The 17,130-nt window shown below is 43.9% G+C and overlaps 1 protein-coding gene across 4 annotated transcripts in view; it reads right to left on the bottom strand.

Moving 5' to 3' along the window:
* Window positions 1-17,130, bottom strand: part of GNB1 (G protein subunit beta 1) — a 94,466-nt gene that overhangs the window by 40,081 nt on the left and 37,255 nt on the right. For 2 of the 4 annotated variants that reach the window (XM_025856845.2, XM_025856843.2), the window contains exon 2: window positions 11,111-11,159. The exons of 1 other annotated variant lie outside the window; for it this stretch is intronic. The gene's annotated coding sequence lies outside the window, so the exon portion shown is untranslated. Of the gene's footprint in view, window positions 1-6,295; window positions 6,318-11,110; window positions 11,160-17,130 lie in introns of those variants that run through there. One more of the 4 variants, XM_073903506.1, reaches the window with a different exon arrangement.

Raw genomic sequence — 17,130 nt, 5'->3', positions numbered from 1 at the left:
AACAATGACATTCACGCTGCAAGCTTGTTAATGACAATATGGGGTGATTATATAAAAAAATGATTCCAAGTTTTGGTTCTGACACATACAAGGAATGTGACATCAAATCACTTTTCAGTCTGATCCATCAGGGAATGGTGTTACCTACATCCCAGGGCTGAAATGAAAATTAAATAAGCAGCGGGAACGTGCTCTGTAAGCCTTTGAGCAACTGGACTATGAAGTACGCCTTTCAAGAGAGCGGCCACAAATGCATACACTGGTCTCAAGTGCAAAAAGAGGGCAGCCCAAGACTTAGCTGAGGGCATAGCCCTTGGGCCCACAGTGCTACAGTGAACTGAACAGCTGCAGCACCTGTTAACCTTTTAAAATAAAACTGCTAGTTACTTTACCACCAAGAGATGGGTTTATTCGGGAAGAGCAGAAAACTGCAATTCCGGACAAGCAAGCCAAAGCAAAACCACAGACAAGTCCAACAGATAAAGGAAAGGAACAGTATTTTATGGAAGGAAGAAGGAAGGAAGGGGGGAGTTGGAAGAGTTGTTTGAACGAAAGCCCATGGGAGAGAAGCAGGAATGATGATGGTTTCTCACTGCTTGAGTTGCAGGAGCAGTGGATTTTTCTTTTCTTTTCTTTTTTTAAGTAGGCTCCACACCCAACCCTGAGGTCAAGAGTCATGCACTCCAACTGAGCCAGTTGGGCACCCTGAGGCAGTGGATTTCTCGTAGGATAGATACAATGCACATCTTTTCCCATTGGGGCCTGTAACTGATGATTGCCATTGAGTGAGTGGTACAGACTCCCTCTATCAATCACCCCTTCTAGTATCCCCAGTGCACTTTAGTGAGGTTTCCCACAATTTTCACACACCTCTGAAACTTCATAAATCAAAAGCAGCCCCATTGAGCATCCAGTGTCATCCAGAGGCAGAAGCTGGCTAACTAGTTCAGCCACGAAAGTGCCCCACATCATCTCCAAGTCGAAGAAGCACTTTGAGAGAAAGGGGTTTGCGTGAGGAATTTAAACGAATTTCATCAGTTTTTCTATTTTTCGTTCATTCCCAAATCCAAGTTTATCTCCAAAATTACTACCGTGAAAATCCAAAGGGCAACAGAAAGTACAGAAACCCTCCTTCCATTAATACTACCCTAACACAACTGTGAGCAACACAAGGTAGCACGACAAGGGTATCATGCTCAGTAATAGGTACTATGGCTGACACAGGTACACAGTGACGTGCACCGTGGATACTTCTGTCCAAGAGGACTTACCTGCAGCCTCCCCTGTCACTTACAGGTATACGCTAACATATCTAATAGAAGGACATGTTTGAAGTTTGCTTTACAACAACCAAAAAGGAGGAAAATAGGCGAAGGCAGATATAAAACAAGATTGGGTGTGAGCTGGTCATTGCTGTAGTTTGATGATGAAGTTCCTATACTATTAACTTTTGTATGCATTTCAATTTTCCATTAGAACAGTTTTTTTTTTTTTAATGTTAGTAACTTTGGATCTTGATTCAAAATCCAAACATACAGACTTCAGAGAAAATCAGGAAAATCTGAATATGGTCTGGGTGTTTGATGGCATGAGAGTGGAGTTCTTTTGTTTGGTGTGACAGTGGCAGTAAAGTCCGTAGTGTTAGAAATACTTCTTACTTATGGGTGAAATGATACGATTTTGGGATTTGCTTTAAAATACTCCAAGAGAGGGGCGCCTGGGTGGCTCAGTCATTTAGCGTCTGCCTTCGGCTCAGGTCATGGTCCCGGGGTCCTGGGATCGAGCCCCGCATTGGGCTCCCTGCTCCACGGGAAGCCTGCTTCTCCCTCTCCCACTCCCCCTGCTTGTGTTCCCGCTCTTGCTGTGTCTCTGTCAAGTAAATAAAATCTTTAAAAAAAAAAAAACTCCAAGGGGATAAAAAGGAAGGAAGGAGGAAGAGGATTAAACGAAATTGGCAAAATTCTATAAATGTTAGAGATGCGTGATTACATATTTTATCTACATTTGAAAATTCTCATAGTAAGTTTTTTCAAAGTATTTCTTGGTATTGTTTGACTACCTTATGAACATGTGTTAAATCTGTCATAAACCTCTTGATTTAAGGGCACCTGGGTGGCTCAGTCGGTTAAGCGTCTGCCTTCGGCTCAGGTCATGATCCCGGGGTCCTGGGATCGAGCCCCGCATCGGGCTCCCTGCTCCGCGGGAAGCCTGCTTCTCCCTCTCCTGCTCCCCCTGCTTGCGTTCCCTCTCTCGCTGTCTCTCTCTCTCTGTCAAATAAATAAATAAAATTAAAAAAAAAAAAACAAAAAACCTCTTGATTTAAAAGTCTGGGAGCACAGGAGAGCCTGGGTGGCTCAGTCTGCTGAGTGTCCAACTCTTGATTTCGGCCTGGAGCCATGATCTCGGGGTCGTGGGATTAAGCCCCGCATCGGGCTCCATGCTGGGTGCGGGGTCTGCTTGGGATTCTCTCCCTCTTCTGTCCCCTCACTCCCTCTGCCCCCACCCCTGCTCTCTCTCAGATAAATAAAATATTAAATAAAAAAAAGTCTGGGAGCACAGGCATCCCCCAAACATCATGTGATATCCTCACATTTTTTTCCTATAATGACACGGACTGCCTGCCACTTTAGCGGGTTGTGAGAAGGACTCGAGCCCAGTAATTTCCAAACTTGTCTGAACAACTGAATGGTCAACCTTGGAGGCTTCTATATCCATGTTTCAAAAGTGATAAAAAATTAATATTACATTTTGATGATATATTATCACCAATCAACTTCGATAAAGTAGCAGATACCAGAACATTCAATGAAATAAAAAGTAAACCATGACTAGTTTTTATATGGGGAACCAGATGGTAATGAAGATGCAGAAGGGAAATGCAATCACATGTTACACTCTCATTTGGCTCTGGTTTAGCAATCCGGCAAACTTTTACATGTTATTTGAAAACTACACTATTAGGATGCAGTGTATTTAAATAGTTTGCCCTCAACATCGCGGATGTCTCCTCAGATTTTCCTGCTTCTCAATTTTCTGATGCAAATTTTAAACAGCCCCCTACTTAGTTAAGTGGCTTACTATTAGATAATGCACAACACAAGAGACTTCTACTTTGCACATTTTACATTTATGCACAATGCAGTATAATTTTCTTAACTTACTGTTTAGCCCCATTTAAAGTGCATCCCCTAAAGCATTAGGACAACACAAAAACATTAATCATCCTCAGCAGAAATAAATTCATACAACAATCATGTTAGTTCTGTAAACAGAAAAATAAGACACAAGAAACAATCTCTACATACACTGAACATACCTATTAGCTCTACAAACGGTCTGACCACCCCGGGGTCCCCAGCTGACATTCTAGAAGACAGGAGGAGCCTCACTCACTTCAGTTTACTACCTTTAAAAAATAAAGGTTCTTGGGCGCCTGGGTGGCTCAGTCGGTTGGGCGACTGCCTTCAGCTCAGGTCATGATCCCAGAGTCCCGGGATCGAGTCCCGCATCGGGCTCCCTGCTGAGCAGGGAGTCTGCTTCTCCCTCTGACCCTCCCCCCTCTCATGTGCTCTCTCTCTCTCTCATTCTCTCTCTCAAATAAATAAATAAAATCTTTAAAAAAAAAATAAAGGTTCTTATACTTTTCAAATGACAACAAAACCTACACAGATAATTCATAAAGTCACTGAAAGCCAAATGCCACTCACACTCACACTGAATTTGTGGAACCCTAAGGTGTCCTTCTAGAAGTCCATGCTCAACCCCGGTACCAATGCAGTGGAAAAGCCCGCTGCCCTGTGAACAGCGCCAACACCACTCTGACACGCACTCCCTCGATTTCCCAGCTCTCTGCCAGTGCTCGAGTGAGGAGTCGTAATAGGGAATGTGCACCAAAAAGAACCTACTGTCTGACAAAAATCAACCATGCACCTGGCCAACACCAGGAAAGCAATCCAGCTCCATGGACAGACTGTAGAGAACACAGTTTCTCTTATGACCAAAAGTAAGACAAGTCACTTTGGTAAGACGCCCCTACCCCTTCACACACACAGATGTGCTTGACTGAGAAGATAGCAGTGTTGACAATCAGAAATTCCAATGTTCCTTTAAACCCATTTCTCAGAAGGTACTATTTTTACCTACACATGCAAGTTATTTACAGGCTGCTATGGAATGCTACATTTAAAATTACTATAAAGAATTTATACTTCAGAACAAATTAAAATTAAATCTAGGGGCGCCTGGGTGGCTTAGCTGGTTAAGTGTCTGCCTTCGGCTCAGGTTGTGATCCCAGGGTCCTGAGATTGAGCCCCGTGTCAGGCTCCCTGCTCAGCAGGAAGTCTGCTTCTCTCCCTATCTCCCTCTGCCCCTCCCCCCACTTGCACATTCTCCCTCTCTAAAATAAACAAAGCAGGGGTGCCTGGGTGGCTCAGTCGTTAAGCGTCTGCCTTCGGCTCAGGTCATGATCCTGGGGTCGTGGGATCAAGTCCCGCATCGGGCTCTCTGCTCAGTGAGAAGCCTGCTTCTCCCTCTCCCACTCCCCCTGCTTGTGTTCCCTCTCTCACCGTATCTCTCTCTGTCAAATAAATAAATAAAATCGTAAAAAATAAAATAAACAAATCTTTTTAAAAAAAACCAATGTGGTACTATAAAGTATTTTCACTTCCTTGTGATTTTCTTGGTAATGTTTTTTTTTCTCTAGCTTATTTTATTCTAAGAATACAGTACATAACACATATTCCTTATCAGTAAGGCTTCCCGGTCAACAGTGGGCTCTTAGTCGTTAAGTGTTTGGGAACTCAAAAAGTTCTTTGCGGATTATCAACTGCATGAAGTGAGGGGCTGGCACCCTTAACCCGTGTCGCTCAAGGGTCAACTTTATCCTGTGATTGTATTAAATAATTTATTTTTATTTTTTTAAAGATTCTGTTTTGTTTTGTTTTTAAGACTCTATTCATTTATGAGGGGGGAGGGAACACAAGCAAGTGGAGCAGCAGAGGGAGAGGCAGAAGTGGACTCCCCGCTGAGCAGGGAGCCAGATGCCAGGCTCAATCCCAGGACCCTGAGATCATGACCTGAGCTGAAGGCAGACGCTCAACTGACTAAGCCACCTGGGTACCCCTAAATAATTTCTTTTTAAAGGAGAACACTTATTGTGTGACTACTTGTTGAAATCCTGAAGAGGAACCGGGTGCCGGGACAGCTGCCCTCTTGGGTTGAGGTGCTACTCCTTCACGGAATCCAGACTGGAATCTGTGGTGCACAATTTTTAGGTGCCTTGTTTGGTCCTCTTTCATCTTTTAGCCTTGACACTTCAGTGAGAGGTCCCTTCAGCTCGGCAGGGTAGCTGCATCTGCCACAGGTTGACTGCTGAAGGTGGCAGGCCTCAGAACCACAGTGATGGCACAACATGTGCATCTTACTGTGACACTTCCCAAATGACAGCATCCCCTTCATCATCTCGCTGCTGCCGCCGAGACCAGAGGCCAGAAGGCACTTCATTATTCTCTATCTGTACTAGATAATTGTAAACTCAGGCTTATTTAAACTCTTCAACTAGACAAGAACTTGAAACTTGGTCCACCTCGTATTTCTAGCTGACAGAACACCAAGTGGAACCTGGAGGACCCTTTGGGGACCTCCCAGCACTTGACAGAGCCCAAGGGAGTGCTCTGTAGTGCTGCCTCTTGGAGGGGGGCCTCAAGGAAGGGAAAGAGACCACCTGTGCCCACCTCCAGCCTCAGTCTCTTACACAGCACCCGCCCCACAAGTCGCAGGAAGCCAAAGAAAGTATGACATGCTGATGACGGCTTGTCTCTGCCCAGGAGCTTCTAGGGACATTCTTCTCACTCTCCTGCCCCTTGAAAAATGTCCCTCATCTTCTAGCAGCCCTTCTTCCCCCAATATGCAGCTCACCTTGATGTGCCTCTTCCAGAGCCAGATATATATACATATGAGCTCATCCATGGAGACTCTCTCCACCTGTGCCCAGGCTGCCCTTATGCTCCCCTCTAAGGCCGACTGATTCTTCCTACCCACCTGAAGGCAATGGCCAAGGTTTGTCCACGGTTTGAAAAGCAAGCCGTGAGAGCAGAAACATATATGTACAGGTTGTATAAATACATTCCTGCTGACACTAGTGGAGGATGGTCTAACTGGTACCCCAGGGAGCCAAAGTCTTGGTGAGCAGAGCCAAGCTTAGGATAGCTGCTCCCTCAAAACTTATTGTAAATTCAGACAGCCTGCAGCTTGCATCTCCCCCTAAAATTACAGAAACCAAAAGTATGACTCATACTCATCAATATATATTAATTTCTTCTGAATATGTCTTGATTTTCACCAAACAGCTCTGGGATTCTTCACCATCAGACCATTTCTGTTGCGATGGGAACAGGTGCAGCCTGCTTGCTTTCTGATTAGGCATCATGTCCAGTTTGAGTCCAAAGAAGGAGAATTTTTCTCTTCTCAGCAGCCGTCTTGGTCTTGCTCTACAAACACCCTACTCATTCACTCCCATCTGTGTATTAAGCACCTGCCATGACAGAGGACACTGTGGTGAAAAACACAAACTCCCTGTCCTCATGCACTAGAGTCTAAAGAGTGACAGTCAAACGTCCTTTTAAAAGGATTTGACTCAGGGCGCCTGGGTGGCTCAGTTGGTTAAGCGACTGCCTTCGGCTCAGGTTATGATCCTGGAGTCCCGGGATCGAGTCCCGCATCGGGCTCCCTGCGCAGCGGGGAGTCTGCTTCTCCCTCTGACCCTCTCCCCTCTCATGCTCTCTCTCTATCTCATTCTCTCTCTCTCTCAAATAAATAAATAAATAAAATCTTTAAAAAATAAAATAAAATAAAATAAAAGGATTTGACTCAGAAAATCTTGATGATTTCACCACTTGGATACCTAACCACTTCAGAAGTAAAAGGGGGGGGCTGCCATCATGAACGACACAGTAACTATTCAGACCAGGAACTTCATGACCAACCGACTACACTTCAGCGGAAACAAATGGTCATTGATGTCCTTCACCCCGGAAAGGCAACAGTACCTAAGACAGAAATTTGGGAAAAACTAGTCAAAATGTATAGACCACACCAGATGTCATATTTGTATTTGGATTGAGAACCCAGTTTGGTGGTGGCAAGACAACTGGCTTTGGCATGATTTATGATTCCTTGGATTATGCGAAGAAAAATGAACCCAAACACCGACTAGCAAGACACAGCCTGTATGAGAAGAAAAAACATCAAGAAAACAGCAAAAGGACCACAAGAACAGAATGAAAAAAGTCAGGGGGACTGCAAAAGCCAATGTTGGTGCTGACAAAGAGTGAGCTGGAGATTGGACAACTGAAGGAGTAAAGATGCTGCAGTGGTTTTATCTGTGGTGATTATGCAGGTTTTTCATGAAAGGATTAATAAACTAAGAATGTTAATGTGTAAAAGAAAAAAAAAGTAAAAGGGGATTTACAATCTACTCCCAGGTCACAGCTGTGATTCAGGAGCACATACTGTTGTCCTCACTATCTCGGGAAGAAGTCCTACCAATTGTCCACATGGTAAACAAGAGATATGGATGGAGTCACAAATGGCAAGGCCCCCATTCTGATGCGGGTTACCTCCAGAGTTACCCATGCCAGGTGCCAAAGCAGTCTGACTGGCTTACAATGTTCACAGGATCATAAAAAAATATTTCACTTCCTTGTCACCTGTACCCACATATCACCCCACCAGGGCAAGCTCTTGGATACTGATGCAACAGAAGTTAGCATCTCAAGACAGCCTTCTGAGCTGGAGTGTGGAGACCATTTTTCTTCCTTTGCAGATGCTCCATCAGGGGCAAGAGATCTTAGTTTCTCCACTTCTAGGAGAAGCATCTTAAAATTGCTTTCCAGCTGAATACCATCAGTTCAGGAGAACCCATTCATCAGGGATAAGTTTCTGGATATCCCCTCCAGCCCCCATGCTCACAGGCTCCTACATCTTGTCCAATCAGCTCGCCGGTGCTGTCCAATAGAAACACAACGTGAACCACGTATGGAGGTTTTCATTTTCCAGTGCCCATATTAAAAAAGTAAAAAGAAATAGGTTAACAGTAATTTTAATAATATATTTATTTAATCCAATATATCAAAAATGTTATTTCAACATGTAAACAACATAAAACAATGATAAATGGGTATTTCGTGTTCATGTGTTGTACTAAGTTTTCGAAATCCAGTGTATATTTTACATTTCAATTTGGACCAGGCTCACTCCAAGTGCTCCTCAGTCACACATGGCCAGTGGCCGTCAACTACCACAGTGGCCGGCATAGCACTGAACCCTTCCCCCGTCTTCATTCCTGTGGGAGATCCTCAACTGGGGGTGGATTCATTTCAGCATCTTTCTCTCTCACTAAACTCTCACTAAATAGGACTTGTAAAAGTAGTAGCAAGATTTTTTAGCCTGAAATGATTTAAGAAAATTACCTCCTCCTTCACCTGCCAGGCTTCCTGCCCAGAGTCAGTGGAGTAGGCAAAAATCAAGAACACAATTAACAGTGGCAGCGAGTGAAGTACAGGAGGTTCACCAGGTAGAGATGAGACCTGCTCACATGAATTTCTAATTGTTCATTTAGGTTTTTTTAAATTTTTTATTGTTATGTTAATCACCATATATTACATCATTAGTTTTTGATGTAGTGTTCCAGGATTCTGTTCATTTAGTTTTTAAAACATAAAATATCTTATTGAAATGCAAGTCACACAATAAATATGAACAACTTAATACCTAACACACGTACACATCTCTGAAACCACCGATACAAGTCAGGTAACGAACGTGTCCATCCTCCGAAGTCTCCTTGTGCCCCTCTGAAATCCCACCCCTCCCCCAGGTGCCATTCATCTGCCTTTTGTCACTACACACCAGTGTGCACTTCCTGAATTTTATGCACACGGAGTCATACAGTGTGTACTTTCTTACGATCTGGCTCTGTTCATTCAGCATTATTTTGACACTCATCCATGTTGCTGCGTTTACAAGTCTTTATATGAACATCTCCTTTTGTTTCTCTTAGGGACACACTGAGGAGGGAACATATATGGTAAGCACATGCTTAACATTTTAAGAAACTGCCAAACTGTTTTCAAAGTACCTGCACCATTTTTCACCCCCACCAGCAGTGCCTGAGAGCCTGGTTCCTGCACGTCCTCGTCAGCACTTGATGTGAGCACCTGTTGATCTACCTAGGAGCTGGACAGTGGTGTCTCCTTATGGATTTAATTTCCATCTCCCAACAGCTAATGATTTTGGCCATCTTTTCTTTCTTTTTTTTTAAAGATTTTATTTTTGAGAGAGAGAGAAGAGAAAGAGAGCAAGAGAAAGAGAGAGATGAGATGAACACAAGCAGTGAGGAGGGGCAGAGGCAGAGGGAGAAGCAGACTCTCCGCGGAGCAGGGAGCCCGATGTGGGACTCGATCCCAGGACCCTGGGATCATGACCTGAGCCGAAGGCAGACGCTTAACGACTAAGCCCCCAGGTGCCCTGGGCATCTTTTCAAACACGCTTATCTGCTACCTTTCTCTATACTTTCTGGTGAAGTGTCTGTTCACATCACTTGCTTCCTTCACATTGAATTTTAAGAGTTCTTTACTTACTCTGTATACAAGTCATCTAAGATGTGTCACATGTTAGCACTTTCTGACAGCCTGAGGCTTGTCTTTTCATTTTCTTAACAGTGTCTTTGAAGGAGCAGAAGCTTTTAATCTTGACGAAGTCTAATTTATAAATGTTCTCTTTTATGGATTGTATCTTTGATGTCATAATTAAGAAATCTTTGCCAAACCCAAGGTCTTAACAATCTCCAACGTCTTCTATTTAGGGTGAATATTTAAGGTCTATGATTCACTTTGAGTTAAATTTTGTCTATGGTACCAAGTTCACCTTCTGCATACGGACAACCAATTGTTCAAGCAATGAAGTCATTTAATTTAGTTTTGCTTTTTTTGGTTTTTGTTTTTAAAGATTTTATTTTTTTATTTGAGAGAGAGAGCACGTGCGTGCACAGGCGAGAGCGTGAGCACAGAGGGAGAAGAAGCAGACTCTCCGCTGAACAGAGAGCCCGATGCGGGGCTCCATCCCAGGACCCTGAGATCATGACCTGAGCCAAAGGCAGACAGACGCTTCACCAACTGAGCCACCCAGGCGCCCCTAATTTAGTTTTGCTTTTTAAAGTTCTTTCAACTTGGGCTGTGTGGGTGGCTCAGCCTGTTAAGCGTCTGACTCTTGGTTTCAGCTCAGGTTGTGATCTCAGGGTCGTGGGATGAAGTCCCGAGTCGGGCTCTGTGCCTCCGTGAGGAGTCTGCCTGGGATCCTCCCCACCCCACACCGCTCTTCTCTCCCTGTGCACATGCACTCACGCGCTCTCCCTTCTCTCAAATTAACAACTTTACAAAAAAAATTCTTTCAACTTACAGAGTTGTAACAATTACTCAAAGAACTGTACCCTCAACCAGATTCACTGACCCCTGGCTCTGTGACACATTTGCTTTATCACTCCCACTTCCCACAAATTTATAGGGATTTTTTTTTTGTAAAGATTTTTAAAATTTATTTATTTGAGAGAGAGTGAGACAGAGCATGAGAGGGGAAAGGGTCAGAGGGAGAAGCAGACCCCCTGCCAAGCAGGGAGCCCAATGCGGGACTCAATCCTGGGATGCCGGGATCATGACCTGAGCCAAAGGCAGTCGCCCAACCAACTGAGCCACCCAGGCGCCCCAAATTTGTAGGGATTTTCTTATGAATCATGTGGCTTCCCCTTTCTCTGCATGATCTACTGGTATTCTAAGATCTGATTTGATAAAAGGGCTCTCCTGCTTTCTAATGAAAAAAGTTGGAGAAATTCTGCTCTTGTCCAGAATGTGAACCATAATCTCTTCCTTCTGAACACTAGATAAGCATGTTTTTTTGAAATGCTCTCTCAGAAACAATCTGTTCTGAAAACCAACTATGGGCTTAAAAAAGAGATGGGCAAAACTGTACAAAGACCAGGTTATTAAAATAAGAAACGCTGAAGAAATGTAAACACTGTGCTTTAAAAACTGATAAGGATCAATTACATCAACATTACCTTAATTCAGAAGTGCTTCTGGTCTGGTCTCCAATGCATGAAAAGTTGTCTGCAACAGACAGAGAAAAAGCTATATATGCATTGCATTCAGGCTGCGACCAACAACATTCCATACATTTGAAGGAGCATATAAATCCATCCCTTCCCTATCACCATTTCTTGTCCCAGTCATTTCACTTACTATTTGGCTTTTCAGGGTGGAAAAGACTCTGATCTCAATTTCTTTTTAAAAAATCCTTAGCAATGCCTCATGGAAAATACCTTGAACCCAAATGAACAGTACCCTGGGGAAGGCATACTTAGATTCTGTTACTAGAAAAATTACAGTAACAGTAAAAACAATCACTGCAATTCAAGAAGCTTCTGAAGTACTCTTACCCAGACTCTGCCATTAGACATGTAAAGGAATGCATCTGAACCTCAAAAGAAGGCCTGGCACTTTCCAAGTGTGGCTGGTCTATAGGGGCACACGTACAACCCACCCCTGGGCCACTCCCACCACCAGCCCTAGCCCTGGTGGCCAGGAGGCCCCCTGGAAGAGCCCCCAACTCTCCTCTCTCAGTACTGCAGCCAGAACCAAAGTACACTTAGTTCTAGATTTTTTCTGGAATATCTGCTTGTTCTTTCTCATAAACTAAGTTTCAAAACAACACTTGAAAAGGCTTTTGTGATCTCTCCAAATTAAACTGTGTGTGAAAAGTCCCATTCTGGATGTTTCACAGATTACCACCTGCCTGTTGATGGATTCACTATCTCATGTGTCTAAAACTCCCAGGCACACATCTAGTCCGGAGGTCAGGAGAGGTATTAACAAGCTGAAATGTCCCCCAGTTGAACTGTAAATTCTAAGGCATTTATTTAACAAAATCGTTTTATTTTGGAATTATGTTGCAAATGTTATTAGCAAGCACAAGCTTTTTGTCAATAAAAGTAAGTGTGGGGGCGCCTGGGCGGCTCAGTCCTTAGGCGTCTGCCTTCAGCTCAGGTCATGATCCCGGGGTCCTGGGATCGAGCCCCACATCGGGCTCCCTGCTCCGCGGGAAGCCTGCTTCTCCCTCTCCCACTCCCCCTGCTTGTGTTCCCTCTCTCGCTGTCTGTCAAATAAATAAATAAAATCTTAAAAAAAAAAAAGTAAGTGTGGAAAGAAAACAGTATGGAGGTTCTTCAAAAAGTCAAACACAGATTTGCCGTATGATCCAGCAAGTCCACTCCTAGGCATATATCCCCCAGAACTGAAAAACAGTACTCACACCTCACACCACAGTGGCCAACAGGTGGCAAGAGCTCGGTGTCCATCCATAAATAAACAGATAAACAAGGTGTGGCACAGCCACACAATTGAATATTACTCAGTCATGAAAAGGAGTGAAACACTGGCACATACTACAGTGTGGATGGCCCCTAAAAACATGAGGCTACCTGAAGAAGCCAGACACAAAAGATAACAAAGGGTATGATTCCATGTATATGAAATATCCATTTAAATGGGATATTTATATGAAATATTCTGTTTATATGAAAGAGGCAAATCCACAGAGACAGAATGCGGTGGTTGCTAGGGGCTCTGTGTACATGTGTGTGGGAATAAGACTGCTCAACAGGTACAGGGCACCCTTTGGGAAGACGGAAACCTTCTGTAAGTAGATAGAGGTGATGGTTATACAACACAGTGAGTGTGCTAAATGCCAGTACATTGTTCACATTAAACTAGTTCCTTTAAAAAAATATGCCATGAAAGGTACTTAAAAGAACACCCAAATCAGTGGGTATGGAAGCGGAAGCTGGAGATTAATCAGCAAATGGTGGCCAACTACTGGCTTTCACAAACCCTCAGTGGGGAGCTCTTAGGAGTGCACACCCACGTTGTCACTGAATTACTAAGCAATAATCTTAACTTCGGCATGACTGTGGAGTTTTAGGTTGGATCATTCTTTGCAGTGGGGGCTGTCTTGTCCACTGTGGGATATTCAGCAGCAACCCCCCCCTTCCCCAGTGTGATAACCAAAACTGTCTCCAGACACCACCAGATGTCCCCGAAAAGAATATGAGCCTAGGTAAGAGCTTTTTCTTCAAACTGGTTGTCACAATTATCCCAATCTCCAAATACAAATTCTTTCCGGTACTTGCCACATCAAGAGAGGAGGGAAAAAATTAAAATGGAAAAATGTATCATAGTTTGCTCTAATTCAAATACCTAGACTGTCTTGTGGCTTAAGGCATGAAACAAAGTTAAAGTTCCCTATTCTTTTTCTTTGGAAGAAGAAAATGGGGAGCCAACCCTCCATGAGCATTTGTCTGCCGTGCAGCTCCTATGGGCATGGTCATAGTGGGAGAAAGGGTGTGGAGACCACTATCAAACCGCCTCAGCCTGGATTCACATGTACAGCTATCTGGACTCTTTTCTGGTTAAAAATCAGACCTAGGGGCGCCTGGGTGGCTCAGTCGTTAAGCGTCTGCCTTCGGCTTGGGTTGTGATCCCAGGGTCCTGGGATCGAGCCCCACATCGGGCTCCCTGTCCCACTTCTCCCACTCCCCCTGCTTGTATTCCTGCTCTCGCTGTGTCTCTGTCAAATAAATAAATAAAATCTTTTAAAAAATAAAAATCAGACCTAAGTGGGGCTCTTTTTCTGACTAACCAGCCCAGAGGACAAGACCACTGTCCCACATGGTAGCACACATTCGTGTGATCCAAAACCAGAAGCAAGCATCACCCTTGTAGAAAATCAGGAAACTGGGTATTTAACAAAACCAAAGCTTAAGTTTCACAATGCTACTCTGCCTCCTGGAGGCAAAAGTAAGTGGAGAGGCAAGGTGCATCTTCAGACTGAAGACAGATCGGAGAGGCTGGCTGACGGGTGCCTAGGGCCCACAAGGGGGGGAGCAGGGCAGTGCCTGGCCAGAGGTGAGAAAAGATGGTTCTCAGGGCGGGCAGCGAAGAACCCTCCCTGGTTACTCTGAAGCCTGGCTACAAGGAGGGGTGCTACAGAAGTGGATATCGGGGGGGACATATGTACATGCTGAATTTTTCTCTCATCTTTTTAAAAAGTAATCCATAAGGGAAGCTGGGGGAAGATAAGGGAAGATACAGACATAAAACTCAAGAAAAAGTTTAACGGTTTATATAGCCAATTCTAGTAAAAATTTAAAATATGTAAAATTCAGGGGCGCCTGGGTGGCTCAGTCGTTAAGCGTCTGCCTTCAGCTCAGGTCATGGTCCCAGGGTCCTGGGATCGAGTCCCCTGCCCGGCGGGAAGCCTGCTTCTCCCTCTCCTGCTCCCCCTGCTTGTGTTCCCTCTCTCGCTGTATCTCTCTCTGTCAAATAAATAAATAACATCTTAAAAAAAAATATGTAAAATTCAAATCACAGAGTAAATACAAATGTCTCATTGATTTTATGAGCAAACCAAACATTTTTAATAATCCAAATGAACTACTCCTCACCCACCCTGATACTGCTGCTTTGAAACCCTCTTCCTCTTCGCTAGACGGCAGGAGCCCTGCGGTGCCTCCCTCTCGTCTCCTGCAGACAAGTCTACCTGTGTAAGCTGACACGGTGCAAAGCTTCCAGACCATTCCCTCACAAAACGACCAGACTGCTGCACACTACACCCCTTCCTTCCCAGCACTGTCTCAGGCTGCCTCTGGCTACACCTCAAACACTAGTCTTTGAAGATACGTGGGCTTCATTTAAGTGATCTATGGATCAAATCCCGTGAACATCCATCTACTCACTCCAATACATTTTAATGCCTAGGAAGTAAGACAGTGTGCTGGATGCTGAGAACACAAGCCAAACAGGCATGCTCAGCCTAGCTGCCCCCAGGGGTCTCACAGGCAAGGGGGGAGAGCATGGGACATTGTTCTATGATGCACAGAGGGGGGAAAAAAGAGAGAGGGGCTCTACCCACACAAGCTGAACTAATAAAAATCAAAAGGGCTAGTTTCACTCAAGCCTCTGCGATCCATACAAAGTCCTGGAAACATGCACAGGACAACCTGCGCCACAGGTGAAAGGCCAGTACAAGACTCCAAGGCTCAGGGAGGAAAATGCTGAGGCAGAGCATGCAGCTGACCACTGCTCTGGGGGTCAGAGGGAAAGACACGGGCCAGTGTGGGAAAGGCCACTTGACAAGAAAATGAGGGAGGTATGGTGGACTCAGTGACTGTGGGCATCATGGCTCACTTAGCTGAGATGCCCAAAAGCAAAGGTGACTAAGTTAAAATCCTTAGAGCAGATTTCCAAAGATGGAATTATTATGTCAAAGATTATGTACCTTTTGAAGGCTCTTGAAAAAATCAGCTGAGGGGCTCCTGGGATGGCTCAGTCAGTTAAGTGTCTGACTCTTGGTTTCAGCTCAGGGTCATGCATCAGGCTCCACGCTCAGCACGGAGTATGCTTGAGATTCTCTCTCCCTCTGCCCCTCCACCCACGAGCGTGCAAGCGCACTCTTTTTCTCTCTCAAATAAATAAACAAATCTTTAAAAAAATCAGCTGAGCCTATGTTTGACTCTACAGGGTTGTTAACTTAGCAATATTAAATATTACTGCGATGAACTTCTTTATACATATTCTACTACATCATGAGGTTTTAAGTATCAAATACGAGTATTCATATAAGTATTATTACTTTTTTTTTAAATCTAAAAACTGAATCCTCAGGGCACCTGAGTGGCTCAGTCGGTTAAGCGACTGCCTTCAGCTCAGGTCATGATCCCAGGGTCCTGGGATCGAGCCCCGCATCCGGCTCCCCGCTTGGCGGGAAGCCTGCTTCTCCCTCTCCCACTTGTGATCCCTCTCTCTCTCTCTCTCGCTCTCTATTAAATAAATAAAATCTTTAAAAAATAAAAACTAAATCCTCTTAAGACATATCTAAAGAATTCCTTTACAGGTTGCATTAAAATTTCAAATCAAGCAAAGTACCTTTGCTGGGCATGATTTCTTCTGTATCAACATAACCCTAAGACAAAGAACATTACTTCCCTGCAATTCTGAGACCCCAACACCAGAGCAGAACAGACACAAGGGCATTCATTAGTCCTCATCCCATTCAGTGTGGGCAGTCATGTTTTATCAGAGGCTTTAAGGTGTCTGATTACAAACCCCGCTGGAGGTAGTGTGCATCATGAATACACCACTTTATCTTTCTAAACCCTCAAAAAGGCAGAGCTCCAGAACACAACCAGCCTTCAGAGTTCTGCATGAGGGACTGGGCGGATTATAAGAAACAAAGTAAACTTCTCACTTCTGAATAACTCTCTATTACAAAGATGTTCTGAACAAGAAGGTGAAATGATAATGTGAAAGAGTCCCCTAGCCAAATTTAGGAAAATCTGAGGGTAAAATGGAATATAGCTTATTGAAAACACACACATACAATAACACTCAAATAAAAAATACAGAAACAAGAGGAAAGGTAAAGCTTTCTTTTGCAAAGGAACATAAATTGATGTATAAGGAATGACAGACCTAAAAAACTATGTGGGGGCCTCTAGAGTAGTAACACACGCAGGCAAAGATCACCAACAGATGCTGAAGTATGTTAAGTTATAAGATATTCACAAGGCCTAAATGTGTCACTCATGGATCATTTCCTAATTATAAAAAGGAAGTTATTATCTGACAGATACCACCATCAAGTGATTATACTTAGTATTACCAAGAATGGAACAAAACAACATTAGGTGTCTTATCATAAAATAGGAATAATTGGTCACCTATGGAGCATTCTTACCAAAAATGTTGTGCCTGAATCCAATCATGAGGAAACATTTATAAAAATCCAGAATGTGAGACATTACAAGAAATTGGCCTGAACTCAAAAACTGTCAATGTCGGGACAGGCACAAAAGGTGGGAAGAGTACTCAAGATACGGTGAGCCCAAGGAGCCGTGGTAACCAAACACGTGACACATGAATTTGATTAAATCCTGGATGTGAAAAAGAGTATGAAGACATTTGGGGGGAACACTAAAGAAACTTAAATGTAGACTGGATCAGGCATTACTGAACCCATGTTCAA

This window comes from Callorhinus ursinus, unplaced genomic scaffold, assembly GCF_003265705.2.
Source record: "Callorhinus ursinus isolate GAN/ISIS: 27379988/994484 unplaced genomic scaffold, GSC_fseal_2.0 scaffold18, whole genome shotgun sequence".
Classification (NCBI taxonomy): domain Eukaryota; kingdom Metazoa; phylum Chordata; class Mammalia; order Carnivora; family Otariidae; genus Callorhinus; species Callorhinus ursinus.
This window is presented reverse-complemented; position numbering and strand designations above follow the sequence as displayed.